Source organism: Giraffa tippelskirchi, chromosome 12, assembly GCF_054371585.1.
Source record: "Giraffa tippelskirchi isolate mGirTip1 chromosome 12, T2T-mGirTip1v1.2.pri, whole genome shotgun sequence".
Lineage (NCBI taxonomy): Eukaryota > Metazoa > Chordata > Mammalia > Artiodactyla > Giraffidae > Giraffa > Giraffa tippelskirchi.
In genome coordinates, this window is record NC_137286.1 from 137,227,569 (window position 1) to 137,250,215 (window position 22,647).

Here is a 22,647-nt window from a genome sequence, read left to right on the forward strand (position 1 = left end):
CCAAATAGAGGTCAAGTTCACCCAGACTTGAAAGCCAGGGAGTGTTCCAGTTGACTCCATATCACAGTCCTTTCTCCTGTTTCGGGTGGCCCTGCCTCTAACTTTAATAAGTCTTGGCCTTACCAGCTTTACCAAGACCCCTTATTCTCTCCCCAAGCTTCCCACACTTCCTCTTGAGCTTTTTCTGGATGATCTGGTCTCTAGATAGAATTAACTTTACTTTGACTGCTTTTATGAGGACTGAACATCCCTTATTTTTTATGTCCTTGTTGTTGTTCAGTCACATCTCTTTGAGATGCCATGAACTGCAACATGCTGCAACATGCTGGGTTTCCCTGTCCTTCACTATCTACCAGAATTTGCTCAAATTCATGTCCATTGAATCGGAGATGCTATCTAACCATCTCATCTTCTGCCACCTTCTTCTCCTTTTGCCTTCAATCTTTCCCAGCATCAGGTGTTTCCCAGATCTTTATGTATTTATATTCTAATTTCTATACCAGTAATTTTTGCTTATGTTTTATCTCCTCTGTAAGATTATTAGCCTTAACTAATTCTCTTGATGAATTATAAAAAAGTTAATGAAAAGAATTCTAGATTCGATACCTCCCTTCTTGATCAAATAATTCCATTTTACACCTATAATTGAGCTTTTTGTCTTGATGGACAGAACCATTTTTGTCTACTTGTCTTGCATTTTTTTTGCCTTTCTTTATAGGTAAATTCTAAAAACTACCCTCAACCCAATCCATCTTATGTTCTTGGTTTCTGAGGGTGTCAATATTTGATGCTAGACAATGCCTTGAAGCACTTCAGTAGTTTTAAAAGTTAAAGTTCAAAATGTGGTGGTTAGGGAATTCCTTGGCAGTCCATTGGTTAGGACTCCACACTTCTGCTGCTGGGGCCCTGGCTCAATCCCTGGTCAGGGAACTAAGATCCCACTTTTAAAAAAGTGGTGGTTAAATATGACCAACGGCTAATGTTGTTTAAGAAGACAATGGACGAAACAGCAGTCCTCCGTTTCCCTGCATTCATTCTCAAAACTTGACCATATGGATTTCCTCTTTTCCTTTTGTCCTTCCTCTCTAAGAGAGAAGTATCTCCATTCCTTTCCAAGGTGGGTCCCTTCTGGGAGTATGCCTGTATTTTCCATGATTCTGATTTTGCATAAACTCTTCTATGTGAAATGTCTCCTCTCTTGTGTTAGCCTGACACACTGACCATCCAGCAAACTTTCCTTTTCTAAGAAATCTTCTCAGACTCCTGACTGACACTTAGATTATCCTTTTTCTGTGTCTTCTTCAAAGTTCGACTTTCGGCCATTAAGACACATAACTCTGGGTAACTGTCTGTATCCCAGCTAATCCCACAACTTCTAAAAGCAGAGAATGATAAACAGAATGCTAGGATTTCTCACGCATGGGTTCCAGGAGTACAGGGAGAATTCCTCCCTCCTTTGATCTCTTAAACCCCACTTCTAAGCCGAGCCCTTTCCTTAAACTTGCAAATAAACTCTGGTTTCATCTTTGAAAACTAAAAAAGGAAGAAAGAATAAAAAAGCAAAAAAAAAGAAAAACTCCTTTTGTCCAGTTTTCCCCTAAACCACCACCATATTTCTCCAGTGGTCAGATTTTAGAAAAAAAGAAACCAAGTATATAAAAAAAGAAATCACGAATGTTCTATATTTTGTTTCCCACTTGCTTCTCAGTTCATTAAATCTGCCTTTAACTGTCTCTACTTTACTGGCATTGCTCCTCTGAAGGTCATGAGTGAACGCCAAAGTGCAATGTCAATAGAGTCTTCCTGGGCCTTATTTGTCTGATCTGTTCACAGCAGTGGACTCTTGGCTGACTTCCTCTTCTTACAATTTCAATTTTCTTTGCTTCCAAAATGTAGTTCTTTCCCAATTTCTCTCTTTTCACTTTATCATTCTCTTTGGATGCCTTTTCTTTCTTGAACCGGACTCCAGAGTGCCCAAGTCTTAATCTGTGGCTCTTTCTACTACGTTACTCACTCCTGCCCTGCATTCTTCTAGGGCACAGTCATTTTACCAAAAAGCCTTACCCCCAAATGCATCTATTCAGATATTTTATCAGTCCAAAGGAAGGGAAATCAAGGATCAACATTATCATTTTTTGGTTTAAATTTGTAACTCCCATGTCTTGCAAAATTGTGGAGTTTAATTGTTCAAGCTGCATTTATCTGTACTTCTGTATTAATCTGTGTTTTTAAATGACATATCACTTACATTTATGCCCATCTTATCATGCTGTGTTTACAGTACAGTGTATAGTTATCAGTATAATTTATCTTTTGATTGAAACACTTGAAAATGTTTATAAGTTGTACATGTTATTGGCTAAGTTGTTTTTCCCCAAATTCCTATGTTGGAGCCCTAAACCTCAGTGTTTAAGAATGTGACTGTATTTGGAGATGGGATCTTTAAAGAGCCCTTTGGGATGTTCCCTAAATTCAGTCAGACTGGGATCCTGATAAGAAGAGGAAATTTGGACACACAATTACTAGGTACATGTGCTCAGAGAGGAAAGGCCATATGAAGACACACCGAGAAGATGTGTAAACCAAGGAGAAGGGCCTCAGGAAAAACTAACCTACTGACACCTCTATCTTGGACTTCCAGCCTTCAGAATTGTGAGAAAATAAGTTTCTGTTGTTTAAGCCTCTCAGTCTGTTGTATTCTGTTAGTAGCAAACTACTAACAACCCAGCAGCAAAAGTAAGCACTCAAATATATTGTATTTATTGACAGAGTTTGAGAATATTAAAGGGGGTAAAAGGCCTCCCTTTTTCTCTTTTAGCCATTCTAGTTATCCTCATTTTTTTTTGTGGGAACAGTCCTCAGGGCAGTGGTTTAGAAGGCCAAGTTAGTTAGTCCTCAGTCGTGTCTGACTCTTTGCAACCCCATGGACTATAGCCCGCCAGGCTCCTCTGTCTATGGGATTCCCAGGCAAGAATACTGGAGTAGGTTGCCATGCCCTCCTCCAGGGGATCTTCCCAACCCAGGGATTGAATCCAGGTCTCCCGCATTGCAGGCAGATTCTTTACCGTCTGAGCGAGCCATCAGGGAAGCCCGTAGGCCATGATTGTTAGCAAATAGGGTATGTGTGTTCTTCAGATAACTTAAACCGCTCTGTGGTCCATTCCCTCTTTGTCTCTTTACTAATGTAATCTTATTTCTGCTCTTTGAGTTCTGAGTTTCCGGACTCAAGTTGCCTCCCTGCGTTTTCACACATATGCAAACCAGGCCCTTTCAGCTGCAGGATGTTAATTTACCCTCCTTCTTGGAGATCATCCTGACTACTCAGTCTGCACTGAACTCTTCTTTCTCATCCTCAGTCCCTTGTTCATTTTATTCACTGAGGTTGCTCCTCGGTGGCTGAATATCATTGTCACTTTCATTTCTTTGCTCAACCACTTCAATGCTTTGTCTACTTTGCTTCAAAGATTTTTTATATTCTGGAGGCGAGGGAAGTGCGATCACTTCTTTTTCATTTTTCCTCTTCCCCCGCCATCTCGGCCACATCCTCATCCCAAAGGAACTATTGCACCACTGAACACGTGGGGACACTTATTTCTCTTTAGCATGTTTTTATTTTATATTGGAATATAGTTGATGAACAATATTGTGTTAGTTTTAGGTATACAGCCAAGTGATTCCGTTATACACATACATGTATCCTTTTTCAAATTCTTTTCCCATGTAGGTTATCACAGAGTACTGAGCAGAGTTACCTGTGTTATACAGGAGATCCTTACTGGTTATCTATTCTAAATTCTTGAATTAAGTTCAGAGGATTTGACAACTCTGATTCCTCATGACTTTAAAGTAGAAACAAGGGATCAGAAACAAGGCTGGTAGGAAGTATCAACATGTAAGAAATGAATCGACTGTGTGAATGCAGAGAAAGATTTATTATGTGACACTACGTTTTTGCCTTTTCTTGCTCAGGGTCTTTTTTTTGCTGTAGTCAGTTCATGATATGCTAGGGGAAAGAGAACTACTGCTGACGGTTCAATGCATCTGATGAAAAGGTACTTAAATTATTTAAGGGGAACTTTTGTTTTCCCAGTAACTCTGGTGGGGATACTTCTCATGTTAAAAAGTATGAGAATGGATCTCTTTTCTAATTTTTCTTTCTTGCTTGTGTAAATGCACAATAAATTCCTTTGACAGTCAGAGGCACAGACAAATGTTATTGAAAATCTCCAACCCATCTTAGGGAGGAGTAACACTTGTAACAGTGAACTCGCTGGGGGACATCTGTTATGATGTCATGACTTTTTACTCTTTACAAATGTCAGCAACATTCGTCTTTTAAGAGTTTCATTGCTCTAAACGTCTATTTCTTGCCTTTTGTTCATTCATTCAATACATACTCTGTTGTGTCGAAGGACTGATGTCTGTTTTCACTTCAAGCTGGTTCTTGTGTCTGTTTATTCTATAATAATTCAATTTCCTTCCTCCTCCACCTTAGGTATATAAAACAAGTACATGTTCAGATTTAACATGTGCATAAATTTTAACCATGTTCTGACAAAGATCTTGGCATGTGACTTGGTATTTCATCATTCTGCTTTTTCTCATGTAGAATTCTTATTTTACAGATAAGATCCAGAAAGGTGAAGCACCCTATTTAAGGTCTCATTTCATAGGGATGGCACTAGAATCCACATCCAGATCTCATAACTTCTAGTCTTGTGTTTTCTCTCTCTCTCTCTCATTTTCTTATTTGGCTCTTTCTTGTTTGACCCACTTTAGCTCACTGTAGAGTAATTACTTGGGTATTCCAATGTTATTCCCATGTCTTAATCAGAGGAGCTGGCTTACTATGAACATCACTTCACTAAAAGTATATTGACTCCATTCAAAGACCTCCTGGTTGTTCCAGACCAGTGCAGGTGATGCTAATGAAACTTCTCAAGAATCTTGAGAAATTATCTATGTGGTCCAGTGGTTCCGAATCCTGTTGCCTTTCATGATGTAAAATATTATGACTATATGTGGCCTCTGGAGCAGTGGAGGCAACAGTGGTTCCACCTGAAGAACTCCAGCAAGACTGTAGCTGTAGAGACTTTGAGAGGAAGGGGTATGGTGAAGGTTCTAAGACTTGGGATAGTTTTTGGTTGAGAATTCAAAGTGACTCACCGACTTGCACAATTCTTCTGAGATGGTGAAGGAATTCATTTCCATCGGTACTGAGCCAGGAGTCAGGGTTAAATTCACCATTGCAGATGCTCAAATCAATCTGTTTAATAAATCGGTAATCAGTTGTTAAAAAAAAAAGAACAAAGAATGGAAAAACATTGAGGAAAGCATGTGCAAATGTGAAGCAAACTAGAATGTTGGCTAATTTTGAGCAATCATGGACTGTTAAAAAGAAGGAATAACTTTGTAAATGTTTTCTCTCAAAAATCACAAGGCACAGCAGGGGGACTATGACACCAATTTCCATTTAAAATTGTGTCATTTAATTGTTTGCTTGTTTATTGTTCTTCCTTAGGAGAAGGCAAGCACCATGTTGGTCTATTTCATTGCTGTATTCCCAGCAGGTAGAAGAGTGTCTGGCCCATAGTAAGGAGTCAGGAAACAATGTACAGCTTGGATGAAGAAGTCAACAATCTCCCCATAGTTATAATAAAGTAAGTGGTCTTTCTTAGTGTTCAGCTTCCAGAGTCAACATGTAGGCAAAGACTTAATTCTAGTTATAGTACAGAATATAATTGTGGTAGATCTTGATATTGTCAGCTCTGATAATGAAAATGTAATTGTCATTATAGATTTTATTTATACCGTGTATGCTATGATCCTGACCCTCTAAGAAGTGACATATATGGACTCATTCACCCCTCACTCTGAACTAGTTGCACCCCAATTTTTTCCACACTACACATTTCCATACCAACTGCAAGAAACAGATGAGGAGAGGTGGAGAAAGGTATACAGTGTGGGGCAGGGGTCTCTTCTTTTGATCCTTCTGAGCAGTTTGCTTTTTAAGTCATGGGCATGTGCACTCTGATTGAAGGTAAAAGTGAGTTTCCTAGTGTAGCCTGTATGTAGGGTTGGGGTGTATAAAAGCAACCACTGTACAGTTCCATGCAGTTCAACCATATACATATGCTTTCTTGGGAATGACCAAAGTGATAGCCTATATCACAAGGCACGTAAATTTCAGAACACTAACCAGTTATTCTGGAATGGACCCTAATATGGGAAGAAGCCAAAAAGAAAGTTGTATTATAACGAGGGCTTTCTACTAATGGACATTACATGTTTAATTAAAATTGACTTAAGTAAACAGTGAGGTCTCACTCTTATTTCTGTGAGGTGAATGAAATTTAAGCATCAAGAACAGCTTAGTGATTCAGTAATCAATATTAATTTCTTAATACTAAAATCTTGAAATTCTAATTTTCTTAGTGAATACAAATGGGTTTGTATGCAAGCAACATTTTATACTGTGCTTTCTGGGTTCAGTATGATACCTGAATGATATGGCTTCTTATGTAGGAATATATTTAGTAGACTTCACCTTTTTATGGGCAATAAAAGGATTTGAGCATGATCAAGTATACAATTATATGGTATATAAAACAGATATTGTTACCCTGCTATTTATATATGTGACATCTCTTAGAATAGTGATGCGAGACCAAGGGTTTCTTTCATCTGGTAATTTCTTATAAATAGACTGAATGGATGGTGTCCACTGAAACAGCATTTTAAAGAATTTTTTCGTCTCATTTCAAACTGCACTTGAAGCTTGTAAATGCATTCTTTGACGATCACAAGATTTAGAGCATACTCTACTCAGTCTAAATAAAAACGCAATCTAAATGTAAGGAGAAGTTGTAAAATAACATGGGGTATCAAATGTAGTGAATGACCTCAGCGTCGTTAGGGGTCAATTGTGGAGTCAGAAATGAATCACCCTGCATTAGGGATGTTGGATGCTACAATAGGTTGTGAAATTGGAAAGAAATAGGTAAAAACAATAGGTCAAATCTATTACATGGGCCTTTTTCTTTGGCGTAATTTTGTGCTGAAAAGCATTGAACCAGATATCACCCAGTGTTTACTGAAGAAGAAAATGCTGAAGCTATTATGTTTTTTTTTATGAAATGTAACAATCAGTTGGGCAAAATGTATGTCAGAGGGATTCTTGACATCAGTGTTGGTAACCAGAGTTTATGACTACCAAATAAGTTTTGTTCGCTTACAGTTAACATTTACGGTTTTTTAAAAAATAATTTGAAATCATGGATTATATTTTATGAAAACTAAAATACCTTTTTCAAAGAGCAAATGATATCCATTATTACCAAAACATTACTTATTAAAGACTGAAAATCAGCCTTGTGAGAGTACCCTGTATTATATATATTCCTTTATACCACTGGTGGAAACACTAATTTAAAATTATGATGTTAGGGTTTTTAATTTTAAAAGTTATTTATGGAATTCTTGCAAGATGGCTATCAATCTTAAATCTATATCTTTGATAAAAAATGAGTTCCAGAGGAAGTTAATCTTTTTTTTAAGGTATAGGATTTCTTTTTAGACCAGTGAGCTGAACCTAAATTAAATCAGCCACATCTTATTATGCATATTGACCTACCCAACAGTAACACCTTCAAATATGTATGCTTTTGTATGATAACTGCTATTTAATAGTAAAAGAATCCTGTATGTGAGAGAAAACTAGTTCAGGGTTACAAGTGGGAGTATTTTTCTCCTCTCATAATGGTAACAGAATATGATTGACAAGGTCCTTGGTGTGACCTCCCTCTTAAAAAAGAATACTTGGCACTCCCAGCTGCCTGGAACTGGGCTTCATTATTCCTATTCCAGGGGTTTCTTCTTTACTGAATTCATGCACAGCTTTGGTAGTGAAAAAGACTAAGAATGTTAGTGGGCCCCTGAGAGTTGTGTGGGTGAGATCTGTTATTTGAAAGCGGAGTGTTCTTGATGAATTCTTATTTGCAGAGACAGCCAACATTGGTGTGGGCATTTGAGTCCACTAGGACCCTGCTGTTATTCCAGAGACATGGAAAGGAAATCAAGATCCAGAAAGGCAAGCAGTTTGCCCTCTAGACACGGTCCTTCTTCTGCCTTGCTTAGTCGTTTGTCAGACTAGCGTCATATCCAAGTAGAAACCTGGAATTCCTTTGTCATTTCCACACCTCTTTTTCTAGGTGTTTCCCCAAGTCCTCTTTTCTTCTACCTGTTTCATCTCCAACTCACCCATATCCTCACTACAACCCTCAGTATCTGGACCATTGCAGTAGTATTCTCCATACTCTGTACTCCATAATGGGCCTTCCCTGGACCCTATATAAGGATGCTAAACTACTTTAGTCCCATTCAAATTTACCAGCTGAAGGAGACCTGGAGGTATCACTGACATAGCAAGGTCATCAGCTTTCCCAAACTCTCCTCAATTGTAACTGCCAAAGCCCGTTTCCTCTTCCACCTCTTCTTTCTCTCCTATTCCTCTCTTTTGTGTCCCAACTCTCAGCTCCCAGAAGGCCTTCCCTCGCGCACTCCTATCTCCAGAGAACTTTCTTCCTTCCACCTAACTGTCTTCTGAGGAGGGGGTGCTCTTCTTCCTGAAGATGCCATCTCCACTGCCCACTGTGGAACTGTCCATGGTACATTGCTCTTCCCACTTCCTCTTTCGTTCTGGCCTAAAAACTTGAGGATGATAGAACTTATTTTTCTCTCTTGGCACAAAGCTTCTGGGTTATCTTTACACATCAGCTCACTAAATAATCTTAAATTCTATACTTAGTTTATATTAATAGACCCACTTACTCCTATGTATTTCTTAAATAATCAACCATTGTCATCATCCCCATACGTGTCGCCAAAATGTCTCTTTCCAATGCAAATATGATCATATTTCCCCTTTGCTTACAATCTGTCAATTTTTTTGAATCATCTACACTAAAGACCAAAATATTTAAAGTGGCATCTAGTGCTTGTCCTAGTGTATCTCTGGCTTAACTTTCAGTCCTTATTTCATATAGCTCTCTTGAGCACAGCTTTTGTTCAGGATATTTCCATGTCTATTGCAGGGCATGGTACCTAAGAAATACTAAAAAGAGTTCTTATCTGTCGCATCACTTGTGCTTCTAAGGAATCATGTTCTTTTTTGCTCCTGTGCCTTTTCCCTCCATCTAATGCTCCTGCAGCTTTTTCTTCCTTCCCATCCTCTTGACTTTCTAGATTCAACTCTGGAGGGACTCCCCTATGGAGCCTTTCCACCCAGTGCCCAAGCCCTCCCCAACAAGGTGTTCTTCCACGTTATTTCTGTCACTCCACTGTAGCATTTAGGCTGTATTACAGTTCAGTTTAATTGCCTGTCTCTGTTAGACTATGAGAATATTTGTTTTTTTCATCTTTGCATGTCATGTCTAGCAATTTAGCAGGTACAGAATGAGCATAATTTTTTGAAAAGGTACAATTTTGCATCTTTTTCCCCTTACTTTTTAGGATGAACAAGTATAATCTGGAAACCTCAGAGTAGTCATGCTGAGTATGAACTATTGTCGCAAAAACATTCTCTTTCCCCTCCCACCCCAGGAAGACACTGCTAATGCTCTCTATGAAATCTACCATGGTGAACCAGGAGAAATAAAAATTATGCCTTTGCTATGAGTCTGCATGATCCCAGTTCCTGTAGAGTTTCTATGAGACGGGGTGCTTCTTCTGACTAAGTCTTTTGGCTCCCTTACTCAACTCTACCTCATGGTTAATGGCGCTGTTGTTACCAAATACCACTACTAAACAGACCTCTCCATAGACTGCTGCGGCTGCTGCTAAGTCGCTTCAGTTGTGTCCGACTCTGTGCGACCCCACAGACAGCAGCCCACCAGGCTCCACCATCCCTGGGATTCTCCAGACAAGAACACTGGAGTGGGTTGCCATTTCCTTTTCCAATGCATGGAAGTGAAAAGTGAAAGTGAAGTTGCTCAGACGTGTCCGACTCCCAGCCACCCCACGGACCAAAGCCTAGGGCCGTGTTAAATCTGAAGCAGACAAATTAGTAAATACGCATGCATGCCTAGATTTATCTTCAGAAGACCCTACACCTGTGTGTGTATAATATATAAAAATGTTTCTAACATTTATCTATCTACCTGCCTACATATCCTTAAATATTCAGAACACTATAGCCATCTAGTTGTCTTTTAGTCAAGAGCATGCAGGTAGCAGGCTGTCCAGCTATTTATTACAATAGATTTACTTCTTAAGAACACGTTCAAAAACAATGAACAACATCAGGTCCTTCTCCAGTATAAAAAGAGATCATGGAATTTCAAAGAATTTTGCACAGATAAAAGATGTTATACATTATATTACTTGCTAAAACTCTAATTGGGCTTAAGAAAACTACACATCAAGTACATAGCTTAGATTTTAAAAAACAGATTGTAGAGCAGCCCCAGGTTAGCAAGACCTTTTTAAGCCTTCTGCTCCCAGAGACCCCACTAGTCTTTCCATGTGGTACCTACTTTCCTCTGACCTCAAACAAATGTTTTGCTCAGTGGTAGTTCAGTGAATCTGAAACTCACTCTGAGAGCTAGGTAGTTCTCATAAATGAGCTGGCTTGAACAAAATCATATTTTTGGGGTCATGCTATTGGCTTTTTATCAGTTTTATGAGCCTTTTTGATAGACTATTACTTTCTTGTTTTCCCACTGGTATTTGCCATAGGAACTTTTACGATTTGTTTTGAGACTCATTTAAAAACTTGTCTATTCATCTCAACAAAACATTGATGTTTGTGAAATATCTCACCATTGTTGACTATTTATAGAATTGTTGTGAGATCTGCTTATTTTTAGATAAAGATGCCTTTAAACATTTGGTGTTGAATAGAGACCCCTGCCTGCTTACCTCTAAGCTATTTTTTTTTTTTCCTGGCTAGATTGGAATAACTATTGAGTATTCTTTCCATGCCCTGGAGGCTAGCCATCCATCTTTCATTCTTCAGTACAAATATTTACCAGTCCCTCAAGAAGTTGAGATGATTGTCTTGAGCATACAAATTTCCCAAGAGGTTTCTGGCTAACTTGTCCTTAGAAACGGTGCCTATGATTAATAAGAAATTATGCTCTGGTGATATTTTCTCTGCTGAGGGAAAGGCAGTAACTGTTCTTGTTCATTATGAAATAGATGTGACCGAAAGTGCAGTTGTAGACTGTCATACAGCATGCGGCAGCTCTGCTAAAGAGGTAAAATTATGTTATTGGCAAAACAGCCTGGGCAGGTATCAAGTATGCTGGCATTAGACTAACATTTGGTTGTGACTTGTGAGATCATAATGGAGACTCTTGAAACCCCTTTGTGAAGACCCCAGCTGGAACCAATAGCTGATTTTGCCATGTCAAAATACCCACCAAAATTATGGAAGGAGATTTAGTATCTTATGGCTGCAGCTATACTTGTGCAATTTTATTTCTGGCTCTTTTTCAAGTTTCCTAGAACAAGATTTCCTCCAACATAGCAAAAATCCCATGATGTTAGAGCGGGAAAAGAGATAGAAGATATCATATTGCTTGTTTTTCTACAATTAAAAAGAAAAACTCTCAATGATGTTGACATAGATAACATAATTTTAACCTAGACAGCATATTAAAAAGAAAAGACATTACTTTGCCGACAAAGGTCCGTCTGGTTTTTCAAGTAGTCATGTATGGACATGAGGGTTGGACCATAAAGAAAGCTGAGAAAGCTGAAGAATTGATGCTTTTGAACTGTGGTGTTGGAGAAGACTCTTGAGAGTCCCTTGAACTACAAGTAGATCCAACCAGTCCATCCTAAAGGAAATCAATCCTGAATATTCATTGGAAGGACTGATGCTGAAGCTGAAACTGCAATACTTTGGCCATCTGATATAAAAAAACTGACTTCTTGGAAAAGACCCTAATGCTGGGAAAGGTTGAAGGCAAGAGGAGAACTGGACAACAAAGGATGAGATGGTTGGATGGCATCACTGACTCAATGGACATGAGTCTGAGCAAGCTCTGGGAGTTGGTGATGGACAGGGAAGCCTTGTGTGCTGCAGTCCATGGGGTTGCAAAGAGCTGGACACAACTGAGCAACTGAACTAAACTGAACCTTATTTTAAAAGGCAAAATATCTTTTAAAATTTTGAATTTCCAAATTAAGCAAGATGGTTTTATATCTGCATTTTAATTTTGTTCTAGTCTAAAAGGTAACATGGAGAAGGCAATGGCAACCCACTCCAGTACTTTTGCCTGGAGAATTCCATGGATGGAGGAGCCTTGTGGGCTGCAGTCCATGGGGTCTCGAAGAGTCGGACACAACTGAGCGACTTCCCTTTCACTTTTCACTTTCATGCATTGGAGAAGGCAATGGCAACCCACTGCAGTGTTCTTGCCTGGAGAATCCCAGGGACAGCGGAGCCTGGTAGGCTGCCGTCTATGGGGTCGCACAGAGTCAGACACGACTGAAGCGACTTAGCAGCAGCAGGAGCAAAAGGTAACAAACATGGTCCTGTTATCCAGCACTGAGTGTTTGGCTAGAAAATGTGGAAATACCTTATCTTAGCTTTACAAACAATGGTATTAGTTTAATTCAGATGCTGCTCTTTGAAATTTTAGCTAAATATTGAAGTTTGAATTCTCTGCTCAAGCTTCATTAGTGGTGATTAGGTAACACAAATGCATCTCTGATTTATGCATGTCTAAAAACAATTCTGAAAAGCCATCTTGTTCAGGGTTGATTGTTCTTGTGTACGATTTTGTCCTGCGAGGCCATCTTCTTCAAACACTCTGATCAAGGAGGCATAATTGAGAGATAATACTGGCTGACCACGTGTACTCTGCAAAGTAACATTACAGAAGCAGTTCTAGAAGTTGAGAAGACAGATATTTTTGTAATAATGAGAGGCTGGGACTAAATTTATAGAGAACAGATTTACACTAGGATAGTTTTTTTTTAAAAGATACATTTCTAAATTAATTTCTGACATTTGGGAGTATTTTGACAGTACTTCATTTGTATAAAGCGTTATGTGTAACAGCCTCATTGACTTGTTTTTGTTTAGTCTGGTTTTTATGTGATTGTTTTTACCTCTGTTGATTTGGTGAAAAATAATTTAACTTTTTTTTTTTAGAGGCTCTAGCTGGCACGAGAAAACTCTGAATCCAGCCAGGGATTTTTCTATGCCCTAATTTGTGCATTGCAATGAGCATAAAATTTGCATCTAGTTTTATTTTTCAGTCTCTTTACTGGTATTTGTGTAATGCAAAATTAAATGTTGCAGAGCGTTAATTAACCAAGGAGAACTATAATCATCAACAGAATCTATATAGGAAACCTGTGAAATTCATAGAGGCTCAGAACTTGAGAGTAAAATAGCCATGTTTTGAAACAGTATCATTGAGTTTGCACTGCAACCAAAGTGACACAGTTGAGCAGAAGAAACCCAAGTGTTGAAGGAGACATTTTTTCATATTCCAGGGAATTGTAAGAGTTTCTCTTTTTCGTCTCAAAAGGTTGACCAAAAATAGAGAAAGAAAGATGACTGAACTTAAGGTTAATGTTTTGTGGGAAGGCTGCCCTAATATATAGGGCCATAAAAAGTCTGATTTCAATGCTATTGAAGTTCTGTTTTTAAAAATGAGTATTAAGAAGATTTTGTTTTCTGAATGTGTCTTAATTTTATTTGAATTCCCTACTATTCGAATTCTATCAGGAATCAAAAATGGAGTCTTGTGTCTTAAAAAATGATCTTTTTTTTTTTTTTTTTTCTAATAAGCAATAAAGGGTATTGTTAGAGTATTTGAAGCAGGCAATATGACTGTCTCTCAGGTCTTGGAGAAGTTCTTCACCTGGATTTTTATTCTCCCTTCACTACCAAAACTACTTATGCTGGGATAAGACACACTCCTGTATTTTTTCCCAGGAGGATTGGAGAATCCATAGCGATTTCCTACCTTGTTTCCTGGGAGGATGATCTTATTTTCCCAGGGGTAAGATTTTAGTCCTTGCAGGGTAAAATTTACTCTGCTTGTAAGCTATCATCATGCAAGCCTGCCACAGTTTCAGGGATGTTGGCCAAAGATATGAGACCCTTGGCTCAGAGACAAAGAACTTTATTACTCACAGCATAACAAGCAGCATGAGCTTCATGGTTGCTTTGGTTCTCTTCTCTGTTTCCCCCTTGCTTGCACTTTGCCTCCACCCACCTTATCCTGCCCCAAGTGACCCCGTGGAGGTGATGGACACAACCTAGGTGGATACTGGGTACACAGCAGATCTGTGGCACAGCTGAGGACCTCTGAGTATAGGAAATCCAATGTTTTATGACGGACTGTGTGTAAACCAGACCAACCTTTACCTTGGAAGGTGACACTATTTTTATCTTCTAAGGATATTTGCCATCCAAACACCCTTGAAAAGATAGGTCAAACAAAAGCTGGAACATGTGGAGAAACACCTCGGAGAATTGTGTCATATATGGATTTGAGAGTTGGACTATAAACAAAGCTGAGCACCGAAGAATTGATGCTTTTGAACAGTGGTGTTGGAGAAGACTCTTGAGAGTCCCTTGGACTGCAAGGAGATCCAACCAGTCCATCCTAAAGGAAATCGGTCCTGAATATTCACTGGGAGGACAGATGCTAAAGCTGAAACTCCAATACTTTGGCCACCTAATGCAAAAACTGACTCATTGGAAAAGACCCTGATGCTGGGAAAGATTGAAGGTGAGAGGAGAAGGGGACGACAGAGGATGAGATGGTTGGATGGCATCACTGACTAGATGGACATGAGTTTGAGTAAGCTCCGGGAGTTGGTGATGGACAGGGAGGCCTGATGTGCTGCAGTCCGTGGGGTTGCAAAGAGTCGGACACAACTGAGCAACTGAACTGAACTGAACAGCTAAATAAAATGTCTGGACTCTGCCTGCATCCACTTCTCCACAAATAGTGTATCAGGTGCTCTTTCAGTGGCACATGGAAGTAGAACTAAACTGGTTCTAGTATATATTTTTATTACAGTCACAAGTTCATCGTTAGTGCCTGGTTCCTTTGATCATGCAAAAGTCATCGCACACCTGGAAATCAACAACAGAAAACTACAATTTGTCATAGCACCTCCTAACACATGAAACTCCTTTCTACCCCCACTCTGACTCAGTCTGGTAATTTTGAATATTTCCTAGCCAACTTTTGTTGACTATTGTTGAGTCAGGTTTGATTGAAATATTAATATAGAAATGAGTGTCTTAAAGATAACTGCACTTCCATTTCTGGGCCTCCTCCCCTGAATTTTATTCTCTTTATCTTACCCTGTTGGTTATTATTGGAAAGAATTGTGTAAGATTTTGAAAATGTGGTGATAGGAAAGGAGAAGAGTCTCATCTTTAGTCTCACCCCTAACCTCTGACCCCCAGCCAGCTTGCTTTTGACTTTCTGAACTCAGGCTTTTTGCCCTGGTTCCTCAGAGCTGGTGAAATTTCCAACCTGAGTGGCTGTAGATGGATATGCTGGGGTGTTTGGCCAGGAGTGCTGTCAGGAGTTGACTATATTACACTAGGTGCTTTCAAGGTGGATCAGGGGTCTGAAACTTAGGGCATATTTTAAGGACTGAATGTGTCTCAGCTGTGGGCCATGAAAGATACTATAGCAGAGTCTGTTGATACAGAGTGGAGATGTCGCCATAGATGTTACCGCTGCTGCTGCGGAGTCGTGTCTAACTCTTTGCCACCCCATGGGCTGTAGCCCACCAGGCTCCTCTGTCCATGGGATTCTTCAGGCAGGTATACTGGAGTGGGTTACCATTTCTTCCTCCAGGGAATCTTCCCGACCGAGGGATCGAACCTATGTCTCCTCTGTGTCCTGCATTGGCAGGCAGATTCTCGACCAACAGTACCACCTGGGAAAGCGTTAGTCACTCAGTCGTGTCTGACTTTTTGTGACTCCATTGACTGTAGCCCACCAGGCTCCACTGTCCGTGGAATTCTCCAGGCAAGAACACTGGAGTGGATTGCCATTTCCTTCTCCAGGGACCACCTGGGAAGCCCCACTATAGCAGACATTGATTTGGGGTGTAATTCAATGAAAAGTGTAGTACCATGAAAATTTGAGTTTGTGTAAACCTAACATTAATTTTAGTCATTTATGTGAACGACTTAGCATTTATCCCTAATTACCAGGCAGCACAATGATTATTCATAATAATAAATGTGTGTCAGATCAATGTTTTTAAGTTGCATTGATGATTACACTAAAATCTGCTCTGTGCGATGCTTCATCTTCATTTGGATGGGCATCTGCTAAAGTAGCAGGGCTTTCTGCTTACGGCCTAAAATGTTTGGGGCTTTCTCATGGATGGCGAGATTCACTTGCACTGCAAAAGATAAATTTGTAGGCAGGTTGACTGTGGGTCACTAGGAACAGTAGAATCCTCGCATCTTGAGGAGTGCATGCATGCTCAGTTGCTCAATCGTGCCCGACTCTTTTTGATGCCATGGACAGTAGCCCACCAGGCTCCTCTGTCCAAGGAATTTTCCAGGCAAGACTACTGGAGTGGGTTGCCATTTCCTACTCCAGGGGATCTTCCCGACCAGAGATCGAACCCTTGTCTCCTGCATCTCCTGTGTTGGCAGGCAGATTCGTTACCACTGTGCCACCCGGAGAGTGGTCAGGAATAGCAGGAAAGCTGTATTTTAAGACTTTAAGCCTAGTGGCTCATTACCTAATCCTCCTCTTGTTTGGGGGCTTCCAAGTTGGTGTTAGTGGTAAAGTCCCTGCTTGCCAATACGCGGGATACTTGGGTTCGATCCCTGGGTTGGGATGACCCCCTGGAGGAGGGCCTGGCAACCCAGTCCAGTATTCTTGCCTGAAGAATCCCATAGGCAGAGGAGCCTGGCAAAAAGCCCATGGGGTCGCAAAGAGTCGGCACAACTGAAGTGCCTTAGTACGCATACCTCTTATCTCTGCCCCTTCTATTCTTATCAAGGAATGATATTACTGAGCCCTAGAAAATATGATGTGTACCTTCATGCCACCTAGGCAGAGGAGTGAGTATACAATATCCTTGATATGCTGAAATAAATGGAAGTTCAAGGAATTAACTGAGTGTGGGAGATGAGTGATATAAATTCCTCTTCTTTCCGCTTTCTGAGTCAGGACTTAGCCTTCCCCTTTATATTTTTGTCAGTCTGACTACTAATTTTACCAATGTGTATTACCCAAGACCACTTTGCTTTAAAGTTTATTAGTGTGGCATCAAGCTAGAATGAAGTGAAACAAAGTAAGGTGTCTTAATACAGTAAGAGGCGTCCCATTAAGTATTTTCTCCAAAGAATGGTGTTTTCACCACTGGAAGGGGATGACTGAGCATCAGTCTCTTAACTACTGAGTGTTGAATGTGCAGGCCACACATTTCATTCCCTAGAACTTGATAGATGAAACAAGATGGAAAGAAATCGGTGTTTGTAGAGATGGAACTCAAATCACGGGCTCCTTTTACTACTTTTAGTATAGTTTTGAAATAAAATTTTAGTCGTTAGGTCATTTTGAACTTTGTCTTTATTATAAAACAGCATGAACTGTTTATCCGTGGTCAAGTTATCCCTTGGTTTTAGGTCAGTTTAAAACTTTTTAATGGTGATTTTATAGTGGAAACAGAAATCCTGTACTTATGTGAAACAGAAGTAACCAGGCCAGTGGAATTACTGTAGAAAAATACCTTTTTAAAAACCGCTGGCTTAACTCTGGCCTCTTGAGTTAAGTATAACCTCTGAGTTGTTCCTGCCAGAGTAATAAGACTGTGTTATCTTTTGTGGAAGAGTCAACTTCACTAATGCTTTTTTATTATGTGTATGTTTAGTTGGATTCTGAGCCTTGGTTGTTCTAGGTAAATTTTGGAAAGAACAAATGCATTTTTTTCCTTATTATCTGGGTGTGTTGGGATAAATATGGTAAAGATAACATGTATGTAGTAACTATATAATCAATATTTTTAACCTTTTGTTATGATTACTGCTATGTGAGACTGAAGATACTAGGATTGATGTAGCTATATAATCAGCATTTTGACCCTTTGTTATAAATTGTTTCTGCTGTGAGAAACTAAAAATGAGTAGGTTAATCAGAACATGCATTATCCACTTGTAGTCAGTTTGCAGATGAGGCAACTGGCCCACTATATCCAGACTTGAATGTCCAATAGCCCTCTACTTCAGTTACACACATTATTGATATGTAAATACATTTTTGTAAGTAATAAGTGAATGTATTGTTCTTAGTAATGAGTTATACAATATGTAATCTTATTTATATATTCCGTATATATTTATTTTATATATCTGTTATACATGTCCTTAATTTTGTATGCTATGATGTTCCTAGGAGACTCTCACTTCTGTCTCATTTATCTTAAAGTCATCTGAGAAAGTGAAAATTAGAGGCTTACAGAGGCTTCTTTTTGCCTTCGTGATGGTATTTAAACTGAGGTTTTCTTAGGTTATGAGAAGGGAATGGCAACCCAATCTAGTATTCTTGCATGGAGAATCCCATGGACAGAGGAGCCTGGTGGGCTACAGTCCATAGGGTCGCAGAGCCGTACATGACTGAGTGACTAACACTTTCTTAGATTAATCTGATTTTCCCTATAACTTAGTTTATATAAAATTAAAAAATTTACTTATATTTATAACTAATTTTTTGGTATAAATCATAGATTTTACTGTGCAGTCCTGATTTTTAATGTTATTTTTCAGTCTGAGGTCAAGTATTAGGGTGCTGTCTAGAGTTTTTTCTTTGGAAAATGTAGCTACTGTATATAATTATAATGTTTGCATATTTATGAAATAAATTAATCTTTTTGAATTATTACCATAGATACCCTTAGTGTATGTAAATAATTTTTCATCTTTAGTATTTATGGATGCAATATTTTAATAAAGTAGCAAAATAATAGGCAAAAAAATGTTGATATGTTTAAACTCTAACAATTTCATGGAGACTGAATACAATTAGTTTAATGGCCCTGGTTAGAATCTCTCCTCTTATTTTGTCCTTGTTCGGATGTATACTTCAAGGGTCAAACACATATTTATCCTTTTAATGGAAAATTTGTGTCATTTGAATGTGGCAAGATTGAGATTTATCTTTAAAACACTTGATGGAAACACTTAGCTTAAATTGCAAAAATGCTTAACATCACAAGGTTGATAATCCCAGGTTGGGTCTCTTTAAAAGAAGCTCAAACTGCAAACCGTATGAAATTATTTCCCTTAACTTGCAACTTCTGGCAGCATAGGTGGTACAAACAGAAAATAGTTATTTGCTTGGTGACAATGTGGCAGTTCTATAAATGTGATGTACAAAGTGAACACGTAAATAGTATTTCAGAAACAGAGAACCATCTAAGACTCTGTTGGTTATCGTATAGGTGCTGGACATTTTAATGGGATTGCTTCTTAATTACCAAACTCTTTTTGATAGCCGTGAAAAAAAATTGAATTAGACAGTATTGATTCCAAGCACTTCTGTTCCTCTTTAGGGATATTCTGAGCTGGCAAAACACATACAGATGGGCAGACAAGACTGCTTAGTTTGCCCTCTGCTGAATTTGATCAATAGGAACCTATTTCTGTATCAGGGAGAAGTAGCTCTGTTAATTTAGGCCTGGAAATCTCATCATTAGATGCTCTTGAGTAAGAAGATTTCAGACGTTTTAGTTAAGATATAAATTCCATGTAGGCATTCTTAACAGTAAATTTTTTATCTTTTTTGTTTTTAACATGTCAGGTGTTTCTTAGAGGATTATTTTTTTCTGAATAAAAATGCCAAGAGGGCCTTAGCTAGTGTACCATACCCCTGTTCTACTCTGTGCTTGCTATAGTGGAAACATTTTTTTCCATAGTATTGCATATAGTTTTAGGAACTGAGAAAACAGAATTTTGGAAGAAAAGAACTATTTGACCAATAGCAAGGTAGTGTTTTTTTTCTTTATTGTAATTCAGTTAACCCACTTCTGTTTTGTATTCTGTATTCCTGTACTGCCATCTTATCCTTATGCATTCAAAACCCATTTGCTGAACTTTGCTATGCTCAGGGGTATCTGACTGATAACTTGGAATCAAGAATACATCGTGGGACTTCCCTGGTGGTCCAGGGGCTAAGACATCGCCTTCCAATGCAGAGAGTGAAGGTTCAATCCCTGTTTAGGGAGCTAAGACCCCACATACTTCTTGGCCAGAAAACCAAAGCATGAAACAGAAGCAGCATTCTAACAAATTCAATAAAGATTTTAAAAATGGCCCACATCAAAAAAATCTTTTTTAAAAAAGGCAATACATAGCACATTAGGATTGCCAAATTATATTTTACACATTTATTCATAAAATTGTAGTAACAAAATTATATAAGGTTTATGGATTGGCTCTGATTTATGATACTTTCATCTTTTAAGAAAACACCCAAAGAAGTTTTTCTAGATGTTTTCTGCTCAGTTCTTCTAATGGAACCATTTCTCTAAGTGCTGAGATAGACTCACTCAAAGGAGTAGGAAGTAATCAAAAGGGACAAAGCCTTGGCAAACAGCTTGTTTCAGACTCAAGGTGCTCTGGTTCTGATTTGACTTCCTTTTTTAACATTTGAAATAGATGCTAAGAGACTATTCTCTCCAATCTGCTACATGTGTCAGATTGTCAAGACAAAAAAAAAAAAAAAAAGATGATTTTTTGAATTGCAGCTTGAGAGTTAAAATTCCCAGGTCATATTTCTATTTCCTGCTCTATGTAGTCTGAGGGAGCTGTGACATTATTAAAATCATCAGGGAAGTGGAGACTGCAGTAGACACTGCTAAAATGAAGAAGTTTGTAAGAAAGAGGCTCTGTGAAAAGAGGGGAACATCCGTGGTTTCTAATTGGTCTTGACAGGAGGGACACTGGAACCCTTGCGGTCAGTGCTCTTCTGAGATTATAATTCATACCCATTCAATTTTTATGAGTTTTATCATAAATAAGGAATAAGAAAAAACAAATGGATTTCTCTAGTAGTCAAAGACATATACATGTTATCTTGTTCTGAGCTTGACAGACATGGATGATTTCAAAAAAAGGGATGTCAAGATCATCATCCAGTTGCTGATAATGAAGACAGTCTTGGTCGTTGCATTGGAGATGTTCAACAAACTGTGGAAGTCATACTGGTTTCAAGGTAGCATATAAAGGATAAACTCTGGCTATATCTGAAAGTGAGTGAAAGTCGCTCAGTTGTGTCTGACTCTTTGCAACCCCATGGATTGTAGCCCACCAGGTTCCTCTGTCCATGGAATTCTCCAGGCAAGAGTACTGGAGTGGGTTGCCATTTCCTTCTCCAGGGAATCTTCCCAATCGAACCCAGGTTTCCCGCATTGCAGGCAGATTCTTTACTATCTGAGCACAAGGGAAGCCCACAATTCTTTGTTTGTTTGTTTTTTAATAAATTTATTTATTTTAGTAGTGCAACACTTACAGTTCTAAGTAAGTCAGTTTATTTCCCTGATATCAGGACTAGGCATGTAGTTTTGGAATAAAGATGAATTCTGATGTGTGCATGGTTGTAGTGTTGCACTGTGTTCCTTCTTGCTTATTAACTGGATAAAAGGGTGATTTTAATCGTCTTCCTGTTTTCAACAGTTCTTGGTAGGACCACATAGCCTGTTCTTTCCCTGGCTTTAGGCACACGAGTGATAATAAATTCTTTCTGGATAATGATGCCCTGCCAGCTGTAAATGGATTGATCGGTGTTCACATTTGTTTTTGTAACTTAAAAATGATAAATTGATAGTGCCATCATTAAGATCTGCTTTAATTAACTGGTTACAGTCTGTGCATGTATTTGTAAAGAACCCTCTAGAATTCACTGTTTGAAAATTGCTAGAGTGATTTGAAGTTTGACCCTAGAAACATTTTGAAAGTTATTTGCTTGATTCTCTTTGTAACTATAATGATGATTAATGAGCAAATTAGTTTATTTTAACTACTTTTGAGTAGCTAAATTCACTATATTGCAATTATGAAAGGCAAGAGTTTCAGTAGATTCTTTTACTTGGACTTCAAGGTGTTGTACATGACACCACAGCCAAAGAAACAATTTCTATGAAAGGATGCTGTTTTCCCCGGGATTGAACCATTCTTCTGTGGGTTTTTAACCAGGTCACTGTGCCATTATTAGTCTGTGGGAGCAGAAAGCAAACCCAGCAATGAACAGAGAAGCCTGGCTTCCAACTATCAGACATTTACCAGGAATTTAAACAAGTGAAAGGAGTTTAACTATGAAAGTGAATTGATTTGTTTGGAATTCTTCCACTAGTTATTTAAGTTGTTGATGGTTTTATATACAGGAAACAAGTTTCTTTTAATTTGGTAACTAAGCGTCATCCTAGAACACTTTCCCTCCCAGTGCTCATAGATTTTTCTGTAAGACTCCATGTTTTGTAAAGATAAATTTAGCTGTTATATTCTCTGAACTTCAGGTTTAGGAAACAGGCTGCTGTCTTCCAACTTTGAATGCAGCAGAGTCAATCAGCCATTGACCCGGTCTCTACACACTTTGAGACTGGATACTGTTAGTTATTGCAGGGACATTTGCTCTT

General features: G+C 38.7%; 1 protein-coding gene and 1 long non-coding RNA gene across 2 annotated transcripts in view; both read left to right on the forward strand.

The window, feature by feature from the left end:
- Positions 1–22,647, forward strand: part of HS6ST3 (heparan sulfate 6-O-sulfotransferase 3) — a 694,649-nt gene that overhangs the window by 334,509 nt on the left and 337,493 nt on the right. The window lies entirely within an intron of this gene.
- LOC145529742 (uncharacterized) overlaps positions 11,426–22,647 on the forward strand; it is a 42,210-nt gene continuing 30,988 nt past the window's right edge. Inside the window, exon 1 of the long non-coding RNA XR_014071324.1 lies at positions 11,426–12,528. This is a non-coding gene — a long non-coding RNA (uncharacterized LOC145529742). The remainder of the gene's footprint in view (positions 12,529–22,647) is intronic.